A 20,821-nucleotide genomic window follows, 5' to 3' on the forward strand; every position below is an offset into this window, starting at 1 on the left:
AACTTTTGGAAAATTATAGTAATTGCAGGAAAAAAGAAATAGAATATGAAAACATTGTATGATTAAAATAAACATAGAAAATTATAAAAATATTATATGGTTTAACTTGTTCCAGAGTTCTTTTGAAATTATCTTGTTTCCAATCCAGTATATCAGGCATAATCTGTCACATGTTTTTTCACTATGGAATGAGCGACGTTTACCTTATTGAATGAACTTTTTCACCGATTCAAAATACAACCTGCAAGCGTCTATGCAAAAGGGAAGATGAATATCCCCTTTGCAAGTAAATTGGTAGTTTTTGTAAATCACATAAATGTCAATTGCCTAAAAATTCAACCCAGTTTAGTGGCGCTGAAAGTGGTGTATAGTTGGATCAGAACTGTAGGCGCTGCTTCTGAAATTAATTTCATTGATATCAAGGCAATAGTCTTTAGTGACCAGTTCATCTGTTTTTGGTTGTTTTGACTGATTTATATTGCTACAGGATCCTTAGCACTTAACAGTCAGGGAATGGTACCTCATTTGGAGTTTTGCACCTCAATTAATGGAACAGACCTCTACTCCAGTAATGAACTGTCAGCTTGCATTAGGTGCTTCGTTTCTTTTAATAGATTGGAATAATAACCTTTTGATTCAGGTTGAGCCAAGTTAACTTTTATTCTACAGCTCTCCTTCATTTTATGCTTGGAGTTAAACACCATGTAATCAAAATGTTTGCTGGGGTTTCATGTTCCCGAATTATATTCGGTGATCCATACTAAGAGCCTGTAACTCTGGTTGCTTAGTTAACAAAAGTGGTAGGTTTGCCAATCCTGAGGCCTATTGGTCTCCCTATAGATTGAATACTGCAGGCATGTACATTAAAAAATAGTCATCTGAGTTATAGTGATACAGGTTATTGGAACCCAGAAAACCCCACGCTAAAGAAAGTGTAATTCGAGCAAGATTTTTTTTAAAGCCTTACTTTTATGGTAAATAGTCTGCTGAATGTAAACATAATGATGCTATCATATAAATAGCTGATATCTTATTTTCATTGCTGTAGTTTCAGAAAAAAAAATGGAGAAACCTATTGTCGAACTAATGAGAGGACTTGATTCCATCCTATCCCACCACTCCAGTTCCTTCTGACATACACCTGAGATGCCTCACATGCCCTTTAAGTCTTCATTAACTTTCAATTTCTAGGCCTCTATTGCCTCATCTTTACCATGGACGTCCAGTCCCTTTACACCTCCATCCCCCACAAGGAAGGTCTCAAGGACCTCCGGTTCTTACTTGAACAGGGACCCAATCAGTTTCCCTCTGCAAACACTCTTCTCCGCCTTGGAGAACTTGCCCTCACCCATAATATCTTCTCTTTTGACTCCTCTCACTTTCTTCAAGTTAGGTGTGTAGCCATGGGCACCCGAATGGGTCCCCCCTATGCCTGTCTTTTTGTCGGTTATGTCGAACAGTCCTTGTTCCGAATGCACACTAACATCATCCCCCGACCCTTTCTCAGCTATATCGATGACTGCATTGGGGCTGCCTCCTGCACCTGTGCAGAACTTGTTGATTTCATTAATTTTATGACTTCCACCCTGAAAGAAATTGTCAAACTTAAAAGGGTTCAGAAAAGATTTACAAGGATGTTTCCAGGACCAGAGGGTGTGAGCTATAGGGAGAGATTGAGTAGGCTGGGTTTCTATTCCATGGAGCGCAGGAGAGTGAGGGGAGATCTTATAGAGGTATTCGAAATCATGAGAGGAATAGATCGGGTAGATGCACAGAGTCTTTTGCCCAGAGTAAGGGAATCGAGGACCAGAGGACAAAGGTTCAAGGTGAAGGGGAAAAGATTTAATAGGAATCCGAGGGATAACTTTTTCACACAAAGGGTGGTGGGTGTATGGAACAAGCTGCCAGAGGAGGTAGTTGAGGCTGGGACTATCCCATCGTTTAAGAAACAGACAGGTACATGGATAGGACATGTTTGGAGGGATATGGACCAAGCGCAGGCAAGTGGGACCAGTGCAGCTGGGACATTGTTAGCGGTGTGGGCGAGTTGGGCTGAAGGGCATGTTTCCACACTGTATCACTCTATGACTCTATGACCTCAAATTCACTCAGACTATCTTTGACAATTCTCTCCCCTTTCCTGATCTCCCTGTCTCCATCACAAGGGACAGACTATCTACTGCCATCTAGTCCAAGCCCACCGACATACAGTTATCTAGACTACACCTTCTCCCACCCTGTCTCTTGCAAAGGCATTGTTCCCGATGCTCAATTTCTCCATCTCCGCCAAGATGAGGCTTTCCAGTCTAGGACTTTTTTTCTGGAGTGTTGGAGGTTGAGGAGAAACTTGATGGAAGTATATAAAACTATGAGAGGCATCAAAAGGATAGACAAATAGAACCTTTTACCCAGGGTGGAAATGTCCAACACTAGAGGGCATAGCTATAAGCTGAGAGGGGAAAATATAATCGAGATGTGCAGAGCAAGTTTTTTTTTACAGAGAAGGCGGTGGGGGCATGAAACTGCAGATGCTGGTTTAAACTGAAGATAGACACAAAATGCTGGAGTAACTTAGCGGGACAGGCAGCATCTCTGGATAGAAGGAATGGGTGATGTTTCGGGTCGAGACTCTTCTTCAGATTGAAAGTCACGAGAAAGGCTTTCCTGTGATTTTCAGTTTGAGGAAGGGCCTCAACCCGAAACGCCACTCATTCCTTCTCCCCAGAGATGCTCCCTTTCCCACTGAGTTACTCCAGTATTTTGTGTTTATCTTCCAATCACGTGCCAGGCTTTGTCCTGTGTCTTCCCCACCCCCCCCCCACCACCACAACGTCCGAAGAAGGGTCCCTGCCTGAAATATCACCTATCCATGTTCTCCAGGGATGCTGCCTGACCTACTCGAACACGTTGTATCTTTCTTTGTAAATCAGCACCTGCTGTTCCTTGTTTTTCCAGAGTGCATGTGTCACTGGATTTTAATATGTTCTATCACAGATGCAAGTTGGGATCATTTGACAAGAACATCTAGTAATTTGTTAATGTTTTGCAACCAGATAAAGTCATAGTAAAATCAGGAAAATGCAAAGATTAATAAATGGTAAAACAAGATGAGTGAATAGTTCAAATGTGAAAGTAGAAAGTTAAATAATAAACCTGCTAGGGTATTAAAGACAGGACCCAGTAAGAATGAGAAACAGGAGGAAATAGGCATTAAACAAAGTACTGGAGAGGTTGGTGAGACTGCAGACATAAATCCCAATGACCTAGTAATGTACTTTAGATGTCTTGAAGGAACAGGCAATAAAGCGAGTGGATGCATTAGTCATCATATTTTATCTTTTTAAGAGAGGAAATAGGGAGAAAAGAGGGAACGATGGGCCAGTAAATGGTAAAGAAAATGTTGGAATATACAATTGTGCAATGATGGAACAAATGGAAAGGAACAGTGAGATTCAGCAAAGTTAGCACAGTTTGGTAGTTTGAGACCAATGAGGAGCTGCTCTCTCAGTTATTGACAAACCATATCAATGATTTGATTCAATGATCAAATGTCATATATCTAAGTTTGTTGATCATGCACCATCAGATGTAAACCAGAATGGAGATGAGGATGGAAGTAGGCATCAAGAGGATACAGTTAAGTTTAATGAGTGGTCAAGAACATGCAATATAATGTGGACAATAGAGATCCTTTTTTTTAATGTACAATACAGAATAACAGCAGGCAGATAGGGAAATGTTGATATTTAAATTGACTGGAGTATCATTGTACATAACTCACTAAATGCAATCATGCAGTTGCAACAGGTATTGTGGAGGATAAATGCTAAAGGATATTATAAAGGTATGAGTACAAAACCTCTAGAGAACATATAAATACAAATTAATGATCTACAGTTACCAAGTGAATGAAGACTGTAAATATATAATATAAATACCAAGAAATGCTGATTATCTAAAGCTGTTAAACTCAATGCTGATCCTGGAAGGCTGTAATGTACCTAGTTGGAAGGTGAGGTACTGTTCCTGGCACTGATTTTTAATTATGTTTCCATCCATATATGTCATCTCCATCCTGGTTTACATCTGATAGTGCATGATCAACAAACTTGGATATTTGACATTTGAATGATAGAAGTCTAAAGATAGAGGTCCGTGTGAGAGTGAAGAATAATTAAGATTAAAGGAATGCATCTTTCATTATCATGCTTGCAAATGGATGGAGTTGTTCAGCAGATTGGTAACCAATTTACATTAAGATTCCAGTTTAGATGAATTCATGATCTGTGAATACGATATATATATTGAGGAAAAAGTGCAAATATATCGAACAAAACACACATTAGGGATCCTGTTTCATGGAATGTGCCATCTAAATTTAACCTTGTTGTCTTCAGTACATCTCCATAGTCTTCGGTAGAATCGAGTTTCAGAATGGAATATAGGATTAATACAATACACATTCAGCACATGGAATTGAGAATACATTTCATCTAGATTTAGGTTAGGTTTCTTGATTCTGTTATAATTATTCGCATCTGTTATCAAGAACAGACTTATTAAGCTTCTAGAGAAACGTGAGCTGATGAGAGAAAACCAGGTTGGACCTATAAAAGTATAAGTCACATCCACTGAACTTTGTTCCAATGTTTAAGAAGTCAACAGATGGGTTAGATTAAGGACCCTTGATGATAATCTTTATGTGGAGTTTCAAAAGGTATTTGAATAGTTCTGTACAAGAAACAGGTAACAATAATGAAAGTGCATGGAATTGGAGGGAGCTATTGGTTTGAATAAGAATTAGTTAGGTGGTAGGACAGTGCAGAATTAAGGAATATGCAATCAGATTGGTAAATTGGTGCTCCTCAAAAAATGATTCTTGGATCTCAATTTTTTAAATGCCATTATTAGTATTCATTTAACACTATATTAATATTTTAAAGAGTTTGCTCTTGGAAGAGGTCACAAAAATGGAGGTGATATCAAAATAACCTTGGAGAATATAAACAAAAGAAAGTGGGCAACAGAATAATGGCACACCAAGACTGCAGATGTTAGAACATGTAGCAAAAAAAGAAACTACTCAATGGATCGGGCAGCATCTGTGGGAGGAAAGGAATTATTAATGTTTGGGCTAAGATCCTTCATCTAGCCTGTAGGGGTAGAGGGGAAGTAGCCAGATGAAGAGGTCGGGGGAGGGGTGGGTCAAAATCTGGCAAGCGATAGGTGGATACAGGTGGGGAGTTGACTGTCAGGTGGGGAAGGTAGAGAGGAGATAGCCTCAGAAACTGAGGATTGTGAAGAATGGAACTCATTAAGGGATGTTATCCAGCAAGTGTAACAGGCCGAATAATAATTTGATGAAATTTGAATTTGAGTTTAGTCTATTGTCACATGTACTGAGTTAGAGTGAAAAGCTTTTGTTGCGTGCTAACCAGTCAGTGGGAAGACAATACATGATTACAATCGAGCCATCCACAGTGTACAGATACATGATAAAGGGAATAACATGAATAACTTTTAGTGCAAGATAAAATCCAGTAAAGTCGAATCAAAGATGGTCCGAGGGTCTCCAATGAAGTAGTTAGTAGCTTACGATTGCTCTATAGATGTTGGTAGGATGGTTCAGTTGCCTGACAACGGCTAGGAAGAAACTGTCCCTGAATCTGGAGGTGTGCATTATAACACTTCTATACTTTTTGCCTGATGGGTGAGGGGGGCAAATTTGATTAAACTGGAAGTATCATTGACGAAGCAGCTGAAGATGAGTGAACAGGGCCATTTTCCTGAGGAACTCCAGCAGTGATGTCCTTGATATCAGTGCATTGATTATCTTTTCGTATCTCATAATTCATGCTTGGTGCAAGAGGTGCAAAGCACGGTATGCATTCCTGCTGATCAGGCATTTTACAAGAACATGATTTAGTAACAAGTCAGAAATAAAAACCCTGAAATGTTACTGCTAGTTCACCCACTGGCAACTTTTCAGAAAGACAAATTTAAAAAATAATACCCTGCACAGAATTTAGCTTTGAAGTGCAAAGATTAGAGCACTTTTACAGGGGAAGACCCCCATAACATTGTGTTTGAAGTGAAAGAATATCGACCTCCCACATTTATGAACCAGAAAATGGAACCACATGGAAGCAAAGAATGCAGTAGGCAAAACCTGGCAAAATGCCACCATCTCTGACACGGCTGCCCTCCGAGAATATGCCCAATCTGAAGTTAATGGCCAAAGCAAACAATATGAATTAGTTATTTTTTTAATTTTGCATTTGGGAATTACTGGCATACAGTTTCCACATGGGTGTGTTTGTCAATCACTTTACATTGCTTTGTATGGGTATGTGGGTCAGTTACCCTGTTTTGAGCTAAAAGGCAAGCCAAGGAATGTGCAGATATTTTCATGTTTAAATAGTGCCACACAACCTTTTCAATGGTAAGCTGAATTTTTGTTGGTTGTCTCATTGTTTTAACCTTCTCACAGAAAACCAAGATTTGTTCCATGTTTTAAGAAGTGTGACCCAACCCAGCTTTATGTTAGCAAACGAACATGTGCTTGTGACAAGGAATTGGTGGTGCATTCTATCACTGTTTTCCAGAACTGGGGAAATTGTTTGCATTCACTGTAAAAAAAGAACTTTGTTTGTACACATTCCTTGTAGGTCAGGCTGGAAATGCACTATGGCAGAGCTGATATATTCCATCTGGCCTCCTTGAACATGAGCCCAGGAGAATTTAACACACGGGCTTCATTTAAAAATCCTGAAATTGACTCTCAACCAAAAGTAATTGGGACGAGTTGGTGGAATTGAACATTTACTGGAATAAGACCACCCATGGAAAAAGAAATTGACAGAAGTATAATGAGGAGAGTGTTCTTGTGTATACGTATGTGTATGTGTGGTGTGGTTAGATTTAGCAAGTTTATAATTGGAAGGGATGGTACGTTGGTGGGTGGTTGGGGGAGGGGTGGTATTTGGGAGCTCCAAGTATCCTGGTCAGTTCATGAGGAGAAATTGAGTTAGAGCACGTGGGGGGGGGGGTTAAAATACTTAGACAATAGACAATAGGTGCAGGCGTAGGGCATTCGGCCCTTCGAGCCAACACCACCATTCAATGTGATCATGGCTGATCATTCTCAATCAGTACCCCGTTCCTGCCTTCTCCCCATACCCCCTGACCCCGCTATCCTTAAGAGCTCTATCTAGCTCTCTCTTGAATGCATTCAGAGAATTGGCCTCCACTGCCTTCTGAGGCAGTGAATTCCACAGATTTACAACTCTCTGACTGAAAAGGTTTTTCCTCATCTCCGTTCTAAATGGCCTACCCCTTATTCTTAAACCGTGGCCCCTGGTTCTGGACTCCCCCAACATTGGGAACATGTTTCCTGCAAAGAATGAGGATATTTCTGATTTGTAATAAACCAAAATAAAGGAGTTGCTTACATACAATGGAAAAGTAGACTTGAAATAGACTGGGACTTGGAAATGGTGCCAAACTGGTGCCTATTTATACTATCTCAGTGTACTACTGCCAAACTCGTGTACTGTAACTGAAATACTTATCTAATATGTATCTAAGTGCATCTAATGTATCTAATATTTATCTACATCAATGAGTTGAGTGAGTACACACATGGCAAGATTAGCAAGTTTGCTGATGATACAAAAGTGGGTGGTTTTGCAGATAGTGAAGATGGCTGTGAAAGATTGCAGCGGGTTCTAGATCGATTGGCCAGGTGGGCTGAGGAATGGTTGATGGAATTTAATAAAGAGAAGTGTGAGGTGTTGCATTTTGGGACGTCTAACCAGGGCAGGACCGACACATTGAATGGTTGGCCTCTGGGGAGTGTTGTAGAGCAGAGGGATCTCGGAGTACAGGTGTATGGTTCCTTGAAGATGGAGTCACAAGTAGATAAGGTGGTCAAAAAGGCTTTTGGCACATTGGCCTTCATCAGTCAGAGTATAGAAGTTGGGAGGTCATGTTGCAGTTGTATAAGACGTTGGTGAGACCGCATTTAGAATATTGAGTTCAGTTCTGGGCACCATGTTATAGGAAAGATATTGTCAAGCTTAATAGGGTTCAGAGAAGATTTACGAGGATGTTGCCAGGTCTAGAGAGTGTTTAATAATAATAATACATTTATTTTATATAGCGCTTTTCAAGATAATCAAAGACGCTTTACAAAGCGAACAAGACATAAAAACAAATAAACAAACAAAAGATTTGTCCTGACGGAGACAGGACATGGATTCTTAATGTTTAAGAAACAGTTAGACAGGTACATGGATAGGCCACACTTGGAGGGATATGGACCAAGCGCAGGCAGATTGGACTAGTGTAGCTGAGACACGTTGGCCGGTGTGGGCAAGTTGGGCTGAAGGGCCTGTTTCCACACGGTATCACTCTATGACTCTATGACTCTATGACTAGCATTAGACTTAGATATACAATTTTGGTGAGAGCACAGTACATGTGACTCTAAGGAAGTCAAAGACAGATATGCCAATGAATGTGTGTGAATCCACAAAATGGGGTGAATATGATGATGAGCTGCAGGCACAAGTAGATATGTGGGAATATGATGCAGCAGTAATATCTGAAAAATGGTTTATAAGAGGGCTGGGCTGAGGCACTTGATATTTTTCTATACAAGGTTTCCAGAAAAGATAGGGAAAGCCAAAAGTGTGGGCGGGAGTATTGCTAAGGGAAGGTTTTGGTGCATGAGAGAGAGGATGTCCTCAGAGGACAAGGAAAAGTCCATTTGGTTGGATTTATGAGCCAAGGAGGGCATAACATCTAATGGGATACTGGGGTCACTGTATTGGCCACCCAAGAGTAAGAAGGAGATGAGGAGGAAAAGGCCAGAAGATGTTAGTGATGTAGATAGATCTACTATCTACCTCTTTGATGACCTTCGGACTATCCTTGATCGGGCTTTGCTGGCTTTACCTTGCACTAAGCGTTATTGCCTTATCATGTATCTATACACTGTAAATATATTGATTGTAATCATGTATTGTATATCTGCTGTCTGGTTACCTTGCAACAAAAGCTTTTCACTGCACCTCGATTCACGTGACAATAAAATAAACTGAACTGATATTGGGACATTTCATTGACTGTTAGAATGAAGTGCAAGAAGGGTGACATTTCAGAGACTTGTTCCAGATGACAGCATGGTGGCACAGCTAGTTGTGCTGCTGCTTTATATCTCCAACCACTTAAGTTCAATCCTGACCTCCAGCGCTGTTTTGTGTAGAATTTTCCAATGCTCCCTGTGAAGGGGTTGGTTGCTTCCAGGTGCTCGGGTTCCTCCAATATCCTAACAACATGCAGGTTGAAAGGTTACTAGGGTGCAGTATATTGTGCTAGGATGATTCAGTTGCCTGATAACAGCTGGGGCGAAACTGTCCCTGAATCTGGAGTTATACGATTTCACACTCCTATACCTTTCGCCCGATGGCAGAGGGGAGAATAGAGAGTGGTCAAGGTGCGACTTGTCAAAGCGAGCATAGAGTTCGTTGGGTATGGTTGCACTATGGTTACACTATCACTAATTTCATTGCCTGACCTTGCTTTGCAGCCAGTTATCTTATTCAATCCGAGTGATTATACTGAGACTCAGGTTTGTCCCGGTATTGTCTCTTGGCATCCTTGATGCCTTTGCGGAGATCATAGTGGGTCTTCTTGTACCACTCGGGATCATTTGACGTATATGCAACAGACCTGACCTTAACTGTGAATGTAGCTCGTGGTTCATCCATGGTTTCCAGTTGGGGAACACTCGGATTGACTTCAGTAGAGGTCCGTTGTTAAGGTAGGATTAAGGTTGTTCGGGTTGGTTCAAGAATCTGATAGTTTTAGGAAAGTAGCTATTCCTGAACCTGGTGGTTTGAGACTTCAGGCTTCTGCACAAGAAGGGGGTAGGTGCATTCCATTAAAATGGCAGGGAAACTAAAGCAGAATCCCTTTGGATGGAGATATAGCAATTAATGAAACCAAACAGGGGTATCTGATGCATAGCAGCTTAATCATTCAAGTGAGAACCAGACCAAATTTAAACCAAACAATGATCAGAGTATACCAGGATATCAAAATGTTACCTAGTTTAACAGTTAGGTAAATTGAATCTTGGGCTTGGAATATATTTAACATCTGACTACAATTGGAAAACATAACTCAATGTGCCTGCAATAACATCAGTATAGCAAGTTTCTCCTGATCTTCAAAGAACTCATAATTTAATTGACTTGGGATGAAAGGTTTATTGTGGCTTTCAGCCACATGGTCTGTTTCCAACATTTGTCACTGCTTTTCAAAGTGCTTGGATTCCATCTTGAGGGGATCACAGCCACTAACATGCACAGACACGTGCGCACATATGCGTGGACACATACATACACACTGATCAAGTACACAGATGCACACTCATAGATAGATGAATATGTGGGATCTAGATTACTTAAATTAGCAGTGTAAACGATAATGCCAGTTATTGCCCTTCAATTACAGTGCAGGAAAATACTATTTTTTTTTGTTTAAAGTAGTTTCATTTACTTCAAAGTTCTATTATTTTATCTATTTCAATTGTTGTATCAATTTTCACAAGAAAATATAAGCAGGATTGTAAGTCAAGCACTGTCAAACAAACACCAAAGGCAACTGAAAGGATATTTATTCCATTTGCTTCAGTAGAGTATACATGTTTGAGTGCAGCGGAAAAACTCCTGGTAAGAAGAATTATTTTTATAAGACTGCACTGCTTTCAGCACCATACACATGAAAAACAGTTCTCTCGGAAGTGGAGCCTGGTTACAATGATTTCTGTGTTGAATTACAGCTCTCTGGAATTCATCTGGTCACCGGGCAGTAACTTAGCCGAAAAATCTAACTAACTAAGCAGTAACTTAGCCGAAAAATCAGTTTACATTGTTTAGAGACGTGCACTCTCAGAATCTATCTATTATATTACTAAAATTCTCGTCTTGTTTGTTCCGTATGTTTGTTCCGTAGTTGTGCGGTTGTTTCTTTGTGTGGTTTTCATCTCCCCTTATCCCTCCCCCCTCCTCCTCCACTCCCCCCTCCCCCCTCCCCCCCGCCGGGAGGACGAGCTGCATTTTTGATGTCACTCCGCGTCTACAATGGTGCAAACGGCAGCGACCCATAGCAAGCCGCAGCTCACTTCTGGCCATGTGAGGGGGGCTGGAGTGGTTGAGTGGGTAAGGGGGGCAAGAGAGGGGGGAGATAAGGGGAGTTGGGGGTATGGAGTTGGGTCAGTGGGTGAATGGGGGGTGAGGAGAGGGGGTGATAAGGGGGATTGAGGGGGATGGAGTGGGTGAGCGGGGGAGGGGAGGAGGGGGAATGAGGGGGGATGGAGTGGGTGAGCGGGGGGGAGGGGAGGAGGGGGTTTGAGGGAGAATCAAGTGCATGAGTGGCGGGTGGGGAGGAAGGGGGATAAGGGGGGTTCAGGGGGGATCGAGTGGGTGTGGGGGGAGGGGGATGGGGAGGGGGAGTGGTGGGGGAGGGAGAGGGGGGAGTGGGGGAGGAAAAGGTGCTGGACCAATGCAGGAGAAGTTTGGGGGCAATGAGGGGGAGGGGGATACTGAACCCACGAGCTGCCGCTAACTTTAATAGATGTGCTCCCCCCCCCTCTGCTGGGAGGACAAGGCACCCGTCCCGGCATGCACCGTGCCTCACCTTCCTCTCGTGGTGCAGCGCGGCGGCAGATGCTCAAACAGGATGGCTGTCGCCGATGATCACCGCCGTGCTGCAGGAGAGGCTTTGGGTCCACGGCTCACTCTGGCTGCAGCGCATGAGGCCGAGGTGAGTGGCTCCATCTCCCCTTCCCTGTCCCCAGCCCACTGCCCCGGGGGACACTCCCCGCCCGGCAATGGGCTTCATCAGTTGGAGAGGGTTGCCAGGCCCGCAGGATCGTCAGTTGGAGGAGGGTTGCCCCGGGAGAGGCCCGCAGGAGAGATTTGGACCCAACCGGTCCACCTCAGTCTAGTAAGTTTTAAAGCATACTACAGCTGAGCCAGTCACAATCTGGCGTGTACAGCATCCCTTTCCTCTATTATAGAGCAGCCTGTCACCCTCCCACATATTGATCGTACCCCTTAGCCCTCCAATCACACCTGACTCTCACTCAGCCCTGACTTTAGTACGGACCTCCGACTTGCTGATCTGTCTCCCGTACCCTGGCCCACACTGTCATTCTGATTGGAACTGACTTTAACCGTCATCCTTGTCGCATCATTTAACCCCTAATTCTGCCTCCAAGCCCTTGGTTGTCCAGTTTGGGTCCGATCGCCGACGTTGCCCAATCCCCAATGGAAGATCAAATCCAACTGCCAATACTTTAACTGAGGTTTCAACATGACTTCTGATCGGCAGCCTTCTCTATTCCATTGATAGCATAGAAAACCTCTTAGTCTGCTGTTGAATTTTCATATTACAATGTGCCGTTTGGTCCTTAATGCAGTGATCCTTTGTACATTGCCCCTACCCTTAATTTCTGGGTCAAAATATAATTTTAATAAAGCTCACTCACAAGAACAACATCATCTTATGTTTACATCGGGCTTTCAATGTCGAGAGTCAAAGGGAGAGTCAAGAGTGTTTTATTGTTACATGTCCTGAAACGAAACAATGAAATTCTTACTTGCAGCAGCACAACAGGTATGTAAGCATGGTACTCTGTAAAACCCATAATAAACAGATCCCTTTGATGGTGGAGTCAGGACCCGTGATGAACTGAGCAGTGTTCACCACTTTTTGCCATCTTCTTCCTGGGTGTTCGATTTGCCGAACCAGGCCGTGATGCAACCAGTCAATATATTCTCCACTGTACACCTGTAGAAGTTCAAGAGAGTATTCATTGACATCATAATAATAATCATAGTCATAATCATACTTGATTAGCCAAGTATGTTTTGCAACATACGAGGAATTTCATTTGCCATACAGTCATATCAATAAAAAGCAACAGAACACACAAAATACATTTTAATATGAATATCCACCACAGTGACACCTCCACATTCCTCACTGTGATGGAAGGCGAAAAAAAGTTCAAACTTCTTCCCTTCTTTGTTCTCCCATGGTCGGGGGCCTCGAGCCTTCCGTTGATGGGACGATCTTGACTCCCATAGCTGGCAGTACGCTTGTGCTAAGTTTGTCTCCTGTCCTGCTGTGGTTTGCAGCACTTCAAGGACATTCCTCAGGCCTGTGTCAGCCTCTGTCCTAAACAGACCAGAGCCCCAAAATGAACAGGCTCAGCTCCTTCCTGGGCCGGGGAGCGCATTGATGCAGATGGAACGGCGGGACCTCCAGACCAGTGTCACCTCCTGGGACATCCACACTGCTGCTAAGTTTATTGGTGGCTGGAGCTGGCACTGTGGGGGTGGCTGGTATTGGAACTGTATTTGGCAGCTTGATCATCGGATTTGCGAGGAACCCTTCCCTGACACAGCAGCTTTTCTCCTATGCCATCTTGGGACTTGCCCTGTCTGAGGCCATGGGCCTCTTCTGCCTGATGGCTGCCTTCCTCATCCTGTTTGCCATGTAAATTCCTGCAGAGATCTGGAAGACTTGTTGGGGAAGAGGAAATCATTGCAAAGATGGATGGCCTCTGTTGTCCCCGAGTATTCAAACCAATTATTTTGTCCAGTCCAATTGTGTAAGAACTCCTTGATTTAGTCCAACAGGATCGATGTCTGAATAAAAAGGTTAAACCAGCTCCTAAAAAAAATAGCTGGCAGTCGGATCCTCCGTGTAGGGGCGATCGAGCTCCTGCATCGGGGGGTGAATCTCAGCTCCCCTGTGCCGGGTGATCTGACCCCGGGTTGCGGCAAGTCAAACCTTTTACGTCTTTGAAGCTTCCCGACATCGGTCTCTACCCGAGACTGCGAGCTCCTCGATGGTGAAATCCGCAGGCCGCGGTTGGAGCGTCGATCCCACGCAAGGGATCGCAGACTTTGATGGTAAGTCCACGTCCTCGTGGTGGGGCTCAAAGTCAGTCCCGAGCAAGGCCACCAGCTCCATGAAGTAAGTATCAGGACAAACGATTAAATGATTGGGTCAAGAAATAGGTTTTAAGGAGAATGTAAAGGAGGAAAGATGAAAAAGATTATAGTGGGAAATCCCAGAGGTTTGAACCATGGCAGCTAAAGGTGCGGTTACCATTGATGGTGAGATTAACATCAGGAACAAAGGAACTAAGATTTCAAAAGTATGTTGGCTGGAGCAGTATGAATCAGTTGGGTAGTGAGACCATAATGGAATGAGGATTCCAAAACAGGATGAATATCAAAGCATTGCCCAGAGGAAGGCAGCACAGGTTTGCAAACACAGGGTTCAATGAACAAATGAGATGGGATGAATTTAATATGAGCAGAGGAGTTTGAATTTACTCCTCTTCGTGCAGAAGTAAAGATTGAAGATCGTTGGAATTATCAAGGCATTCAAATGGAAAAACGAACTTTTCCGATTCACTTAAGCATATTAATCATTTTATAAATATTAGTGTAATTGAGATTAAGGAAAACATTAAAAAAAGATTTATGTGTGTAAATGCTATTTTTGTAAATTTTAATTGGAGGTTTTGACTGCAGTTCTGAGATCTATGCTACTGGTTACCTGGAATTAAAATAAAACTTCTAATATCCAAAATAAATAACATTTACAAAAATGAAAAAGATTATATCTGTTGTAAAGCAACCTCAGCCACTAGATTATGTATTTCATGGCTTTATTAAAAGCCTTGCCTGCAATCTTCAAGCTTTCCCAATACACAAAGAAACATAGAAACATAGAAAATAGGTGCAGAAGGAGGCCATTCGGCCATTGGTCCATACAATTGGAGGAAAATCCGATTTTCAACAATGAAAGAGCCAGTCGTGTTGAACTATAGAAACATAGAATATAGGTACAGGAGTAGGCCACTCGTCCCTTCGAGCCAGTACCGCCATTTAATGTGATCATTCAATGTGAACCTACGCTGCACTCCCTCAATAGCAAGAATGTCCTTCCTCAAATTAGGAGACAAAACTTGCACATAACACTCCAGGTATGGTCTCACCAGGGCCCTGTACAACTGCAGTAGGACCTCCTTGCTCCTTTATTTAAATCCTCTCGCTATGAAGGCCAACATGCCATTTGCTTTCTCCACTGCCTGCTGTACCTGCATGCTTACTTTCAGTGACTGATGTACAAGGACACCTTGGGTGGCAAAATGCCATGCATGTATCCTTTCTCCAGTCTCTCCATTTCACTTGTGAAACAAGACATCCTTCACAAGCTTGATGTGCTGAACAATCTTTTGATGAAAGATCTTTCCATAGATGTTGGCTGACTTGCTGAGTATTTCAAGCTTGTTCAGTTATATTGTCCTTTTTGCATTTCGAGCATCTATTTTGCATTTGGTGAGCGATTTGGGGTGGCACAGCGGGAGAGTTGCTGCCTTACAGCACTTGCAGCGCCGGTGCCCCAGGTTCAAACTTGACTACAGGTGCTGTCTGTACGGAGTTTGTACGTTCTCCCCGTGACTGCATGGGTTTTCTCCAAGACCGTCTGTTTTCTCTCACACTCCAAAATCATACAGGTCATACAGGTTTGTAGGTTAATTGGCTTGGTATTAGAGTAAATTGTCCCTAGCGTGTGTAGGTTAGCGTTAATGTGCGGAGATCGCTGGTCGGTATGGATTCAGTGTGTATTCGGTGGGCCAAAGGGCCTGTTTCCGTGCTGTATCTCTAAACTAAACTATTTCCATTATTATGCATAATTCCAGAGGCTGCTCTCGATGGACCTGGGAATATTATTACCTGTCCTTACACTTGTTTTGCTTAATTTGTCTTTTTCTGCAACGTACAAGTGACAGGAGCACAAGCAGAGAGGAAAATTAAAAAAAAGGCAGATGTCGAGAATTAGAAATAAATCTGAAAATGCTTGAAAGACTCAGCAGGTTAGGCAGCTTTCATTGAATGAGAAACATTCCAGGTTGAAGATCCTTTATCGTAACATAGATAATTGTATGCATAGATGCAATATGCCACAGGTATATTCCCTCTGAGTCAAGTTGAGATCCATTATTTAAGATTATGTTGAGGGTTGATTTTGAAGTTCTCAGAGATCCAATCGAAGCAACCATCTTGGCAGAGTTTAGCTACTTTACATCTTTACAGATAGAGATCAGGAATTATAATCGGGACTTGGCATTGGGCTATGTTTTTTCAAGTTGCTGCCAATCCTTTTCCACCAACTTTCTCAATGCACCTGGAAAAGAAGCCTCCTGCAACAAGAAAAGAGACATGCTAGTCATATTACACAGGACAGACTATGTAAGTTGCGTGATGATTGCAAGCAGTACTTTGATAGATTTTAAAAGATATGTCTTCCAAAAGAGTATTATATAATAGGAGAAAGAGTGTTGGACAACAACAATTAAAGGCAAGGAACCAGCACATAAATAAATATTGTTAGTAGACACAAAATGCTGGAGTAACTCAGCGGGACAGGCAGCATCTCTGGAGAGAAGGAATGGGTGACGTTTATATTGTTAATAAATATTGTTAAATCTATTATAAAAATGGGACCGTGTATTTTTCCCAGGTTTGCATTTGCTAAATATGCATTGTAGGTACATTGTAGCCTGCTTCTGAAAATTGATCGTATCTTTGAGGTTTTGCCATAATAGTTGTAGTGCCAAAAACCTAGAAGTATGAAATAAAATTAAATCCTAAGTAAATTTGCATCAAAAGTGCATACTTTAGTCAAACAAGCACATGACAAGCAAAATAAAATAGTTTTACTGGTGAGTTTATGATATGGATCTGTAACTTAGCCAGATAAAGATACAACAAAGGCCATTCAGTCCCAGCTCTGTGCCAGTTCCTAGCAAAGAAATCTGATCGATCCATTTCTCCCCTCCTTATTTTTGCCTGTTCCATAGCATTTTTGTCAATGGGAAGACATAATCACAAGCAAACGCCACTTAGACAGCAGCCAAGTTCAGGATTAAACCCAGCAACACCAATTACTTCACCACTCTCACGATACCCTTGTTGGGGTAGTAATGTAAGTGTTCCTGAATATCGCACAGATTCCTTCAATTTGCTACTGCAATGCTCGTTTAATACATTCAAAATAGTGGATTAAATTTTTTTTAAATTTCACATCTGCTCATCATCAGAAATTACAATGGTGGATCAGAATAGCCTCTACAGAAATGCAGAGCCTGTTACCATTGCAAGTAAAATGACTGTACCTTGAAGCAAACAAAATCCTCAGCAGACCTAACTGTGTGTTATGCAGATTTAAAATGTACTGACTTGCATTACAAAATTAATGTGGATAGAGTGATGGGAACGGATAAAAATGAATCCATGTATATTTTTGTCTCAGAATGATTAGATTAACTTGAAAATAAGAGACTGTTCCTCTGATTGCAAACTAGTCTGTTACAATGTTTGAAGTAGTGGTCAAAGAATATGAATTAGTATGGCTTTCTCTATATTGCTGTTATATTCACTTAGCCACTAGAGAGCACTGTAACATTGAAAATCAGCAGAATGAAATACTCAAATATCTAACTCAATTGCACAGCATCAAACTATCCCTCGGAAGGGGATTTTTTTTCATTATTATTATGGTACACTTTCCTCTTTAATTGAATCTTCTAATATACCTGCTGCAATTTTTAACAACTTGGCTATCCATATTTTATGATGAAAATTCCAGCATTTTGTGATACCTTCGATTTGTACCAGCATATGCAGTTATTTTTCTACACTGGCTATCCATATTGATCAGTTAGCTGTGCAAAAGATTTCTGCTTGATAAATCAGTATTTTTGGTAGGACTAACCTTTCCTCCCGCCTAGACTACTGCAACTCCCTATACAGCCAATCTTCCCTGTCCCGCCTGCAACTGGTCCAAAACGCCGCAGCGAGACTCCTGACGGGTACCCGTAAAAGGGACCACATCACGCCGATTCTGGCCTCTCTCCACTGGCTCCCTGTACGTTACAGAATCAACTTCAAGCTCCTCCTATTCACATATAAAGTCCTAAATGGACATTCCCCCCCCTACATCAAAAATCTTCTAACCCACCTCTCTAACTCCAGGTCCCTCAGGTCGGCCGACTTGGGGCTACTCACTATCCCGCGGTCTAGGCTTAAGCTCAGGGGTGACCGCGCTTTTGCGGTTGCAGCTCCTAGACTGTGGAACAGCATCCCTCTCCCCATCAGAACTGCCCCCTCCATCGACTCCTTTAAGTCCAGGCTCAAAACCTATTTCTACTCCCTAGCGTTTGAGGCTCATTGAGGAGGCGCTGTGAACTGTTTTGTATGTGCTGTTATGTTTGCGTGCTACTGTATGTTTCATTTTTTTCCCTAATCCGATGTACAGCACTTTGGTCAACGTGGGTTGTTTTTAAATGTGCTATACAAATAAAATTGACTTGACTTGACTTGACTTGACTTTCATTGTTATCAGTGCTGTCTGGGTGGTGCATAAGGGAGGAATCATGTCTAGGGCATTTTGACTGCAGTTCTCCTTAGGCTGTAGGAATATTGTCTGTGGAATGTCAGACTGACATCTTGGCCTTTTCTTTCAAGAATGTTCCAGATTCAGGGACAATTTTCAGTCCACATTGATGCAAATCATGCAATCTTCTGTAAAAGATCGGGAATTACCGAATTGGAAATTACCGAATAGTGAAAGGCTTGGACCGAGTGGATATAGAGAGGATGTTTCCACTAGTGAGAGAGTGTAGGACCAGTCATAGCTTCGGAATTAAAGGACGTTTCTTTAGCAAAATGAGGAGGAATTTCTTTAGTCAGAGGGTGGTGAATCTATGGCATTCTTTGCCACAGAGGGCTGTGGAGGCCATCAATGGATATTTTTAAGGCAGAGATAGATAGATTCTTAATTAGTACGGGTGTCAAAGGTAAAGGGGAGAAGGCAGGAGAATGGGGTTAGGAGGAAGAGATAGATCAGCCATGATTGAATGACAGAGTAGACTTGATGCCTAATTCTACTCTTATCACTTATGACCTCACTTATGATGATCAGGCTAATCGGCCTTTCTCCAGCAAGAAGCCGCCAACTCCTCGATGTTAGGCCGCAGTGTGGATGGAGATATGATTCGGAAAAAAATCACATCTCCGTCGAGGTAAGAGATTTAAAAAACTTTTCCCAACCCCCACATAATACAAAGCTGAAGAACACTAAAACATACATTTAGCACCTACTAAAAAAACAACAAAGAAAGAAAAGGACGAGTCAGATTGTTGGCGAGGCAGCCATGACGACGCCACCCGGTGGAAACAAATCCAAGTATTATGTTATAAATTTGGAGTGAACTTGTAAAGCTATCCATCTTAGATACATGCATAGGAAGAAACTGCAGATGCTGGTTTACACTGAAGATAGACACAAAATGCGGCAGTAACTCAGCAGGTCAGGCAGCATCTCTGGAGAAAAGGAATTGGTGACTTTTTGGGTCAAGACCCTTTTTCTGAGTCAGACCTGAAATGTCATCTATTCTTTTTCTCCAGAGATGCAAACTAGTTTGCTGAGTTACTCCAATATTTTGTGTCTAACATCTTAAAAACATTTCACAAAGAACTGGAATTTTGGGTGTTGTTCAAATATTGCTGATGCTACACACATAATGGCAAATTGTCCCTATAAATTAATTTTGATGTATTATATTCTGATTTTGCTGAAATAACTTTTAATAGTCATTCAAAGAAGAATGTAAAGAATCTGAAGGATTTATTCACCAAGATAAAAATAAATCAGCATATGATCTGGATAAAGGTATTTGTCCTAAAACATTAAATCAGTTTCTATCCTCATTGATGATGCCCAACTTATTGTGTTGCGAATATCTTCCACTTTTATTTCTGATTTCCAGCATCACAGTATTTTACTTTTAAATGTGCATACACATGAAGATCTTCTGTTGATACTGTTACTGTTTTGCATCAGGATATTAATGAAATGTGTCTTTTACAGACACTAACAGGCAATATTAGTGCAGGTTACCTGGTAGCATACATCTGCAGCTTACTGATTATGAGTTTAGTTTAGAGATACAGCGTGGAAACAAGCCCTTTGTCCCACCAATCTACACTGGCCATCGATTACCCATTCACATTAGTTCTGTTTTATCCCACTTTCTCATCTACCCTCTACCCTCTAGAGTCCAATTCACCTACAAACTGGCATGTTTTTAGGATGTGGGAGGAAACCAGAGCAACCGGAGGAAACTCACATGGTCAAAGGGAAACGTGAAAACTTCACACAGTCAACACATGAGGTCAGGATGGAACCCAGGTCACTGGCAGCAGCTCTGACAGCTGCACCACTGCATAGGTTTTCCATTGTTGAAATCAGTCTGTTTGGTCATCTTCATAGTCATCCACTTCCAAATCTTCTTGGTTCCATTACACAAAGTTGTAGAATTCAATTACAATCAACGATATAGATTATCCAGGTGGATGCTCGAGATTTCAGCCAAAGGTTATTCTGGTTAGAAATACTGTACCTAGCTTTGACCAATTAGCAATTTTATGGCTGTGCCTCAAAAGGTATTTAATATTCCCAGCTGTTGTCATTTATTTCTATCAGGAATTGTAAAAATGGCTGCAATAATCTCATAAGTACCATGAAAAATTGGTTAATTTTCTATCTCTTGCTCCAAGCCGGGCTCTGAGGCAACGGGTCACTGAAACAGACTGCACAAACTTTTTATTCCAGGCATTGTTTCTGGTGCATTTCTACAAAGCTCCAATTCCACAATCCTAAG

At 41.9% G+C, this 20,821-nt stretch overlaps 1 pseudogene; it reads left to right on the forward strand.

Annotated features, from left to right (window-relative positions):
• The first annotated feature begins 10,105 nt into the window (after window positions 1–10,105).
• Window positions 10,106–13,576, forward strand: LOC144590221 (ATP synthase F(0) complex subunit C1, mitochondrial pseudogene; annotated as a pseudogene).
• The last annotated feature ends 7,245 nt before the right edge of the window (window positions 13,577–20,821 follow it).

Source organism: Rhinoraja longicauda, unplaced genomic scaffold, assembly GCF_053455715.1.
Source record: "Rhinoraja longicauda isolate Sanriku21f unplaced genomic scaffold, sRhiLon1.1 Scf000162, whole genome shotgun sequence".
Taxonomy (NCBI): domain Eukaryota; kingdom Metazoa; phylum Chordata; class Chondrichthyes; order Rajiformes; family Arhynchobatidae; genus Rhinoraja; species Rhinoraja longicauda.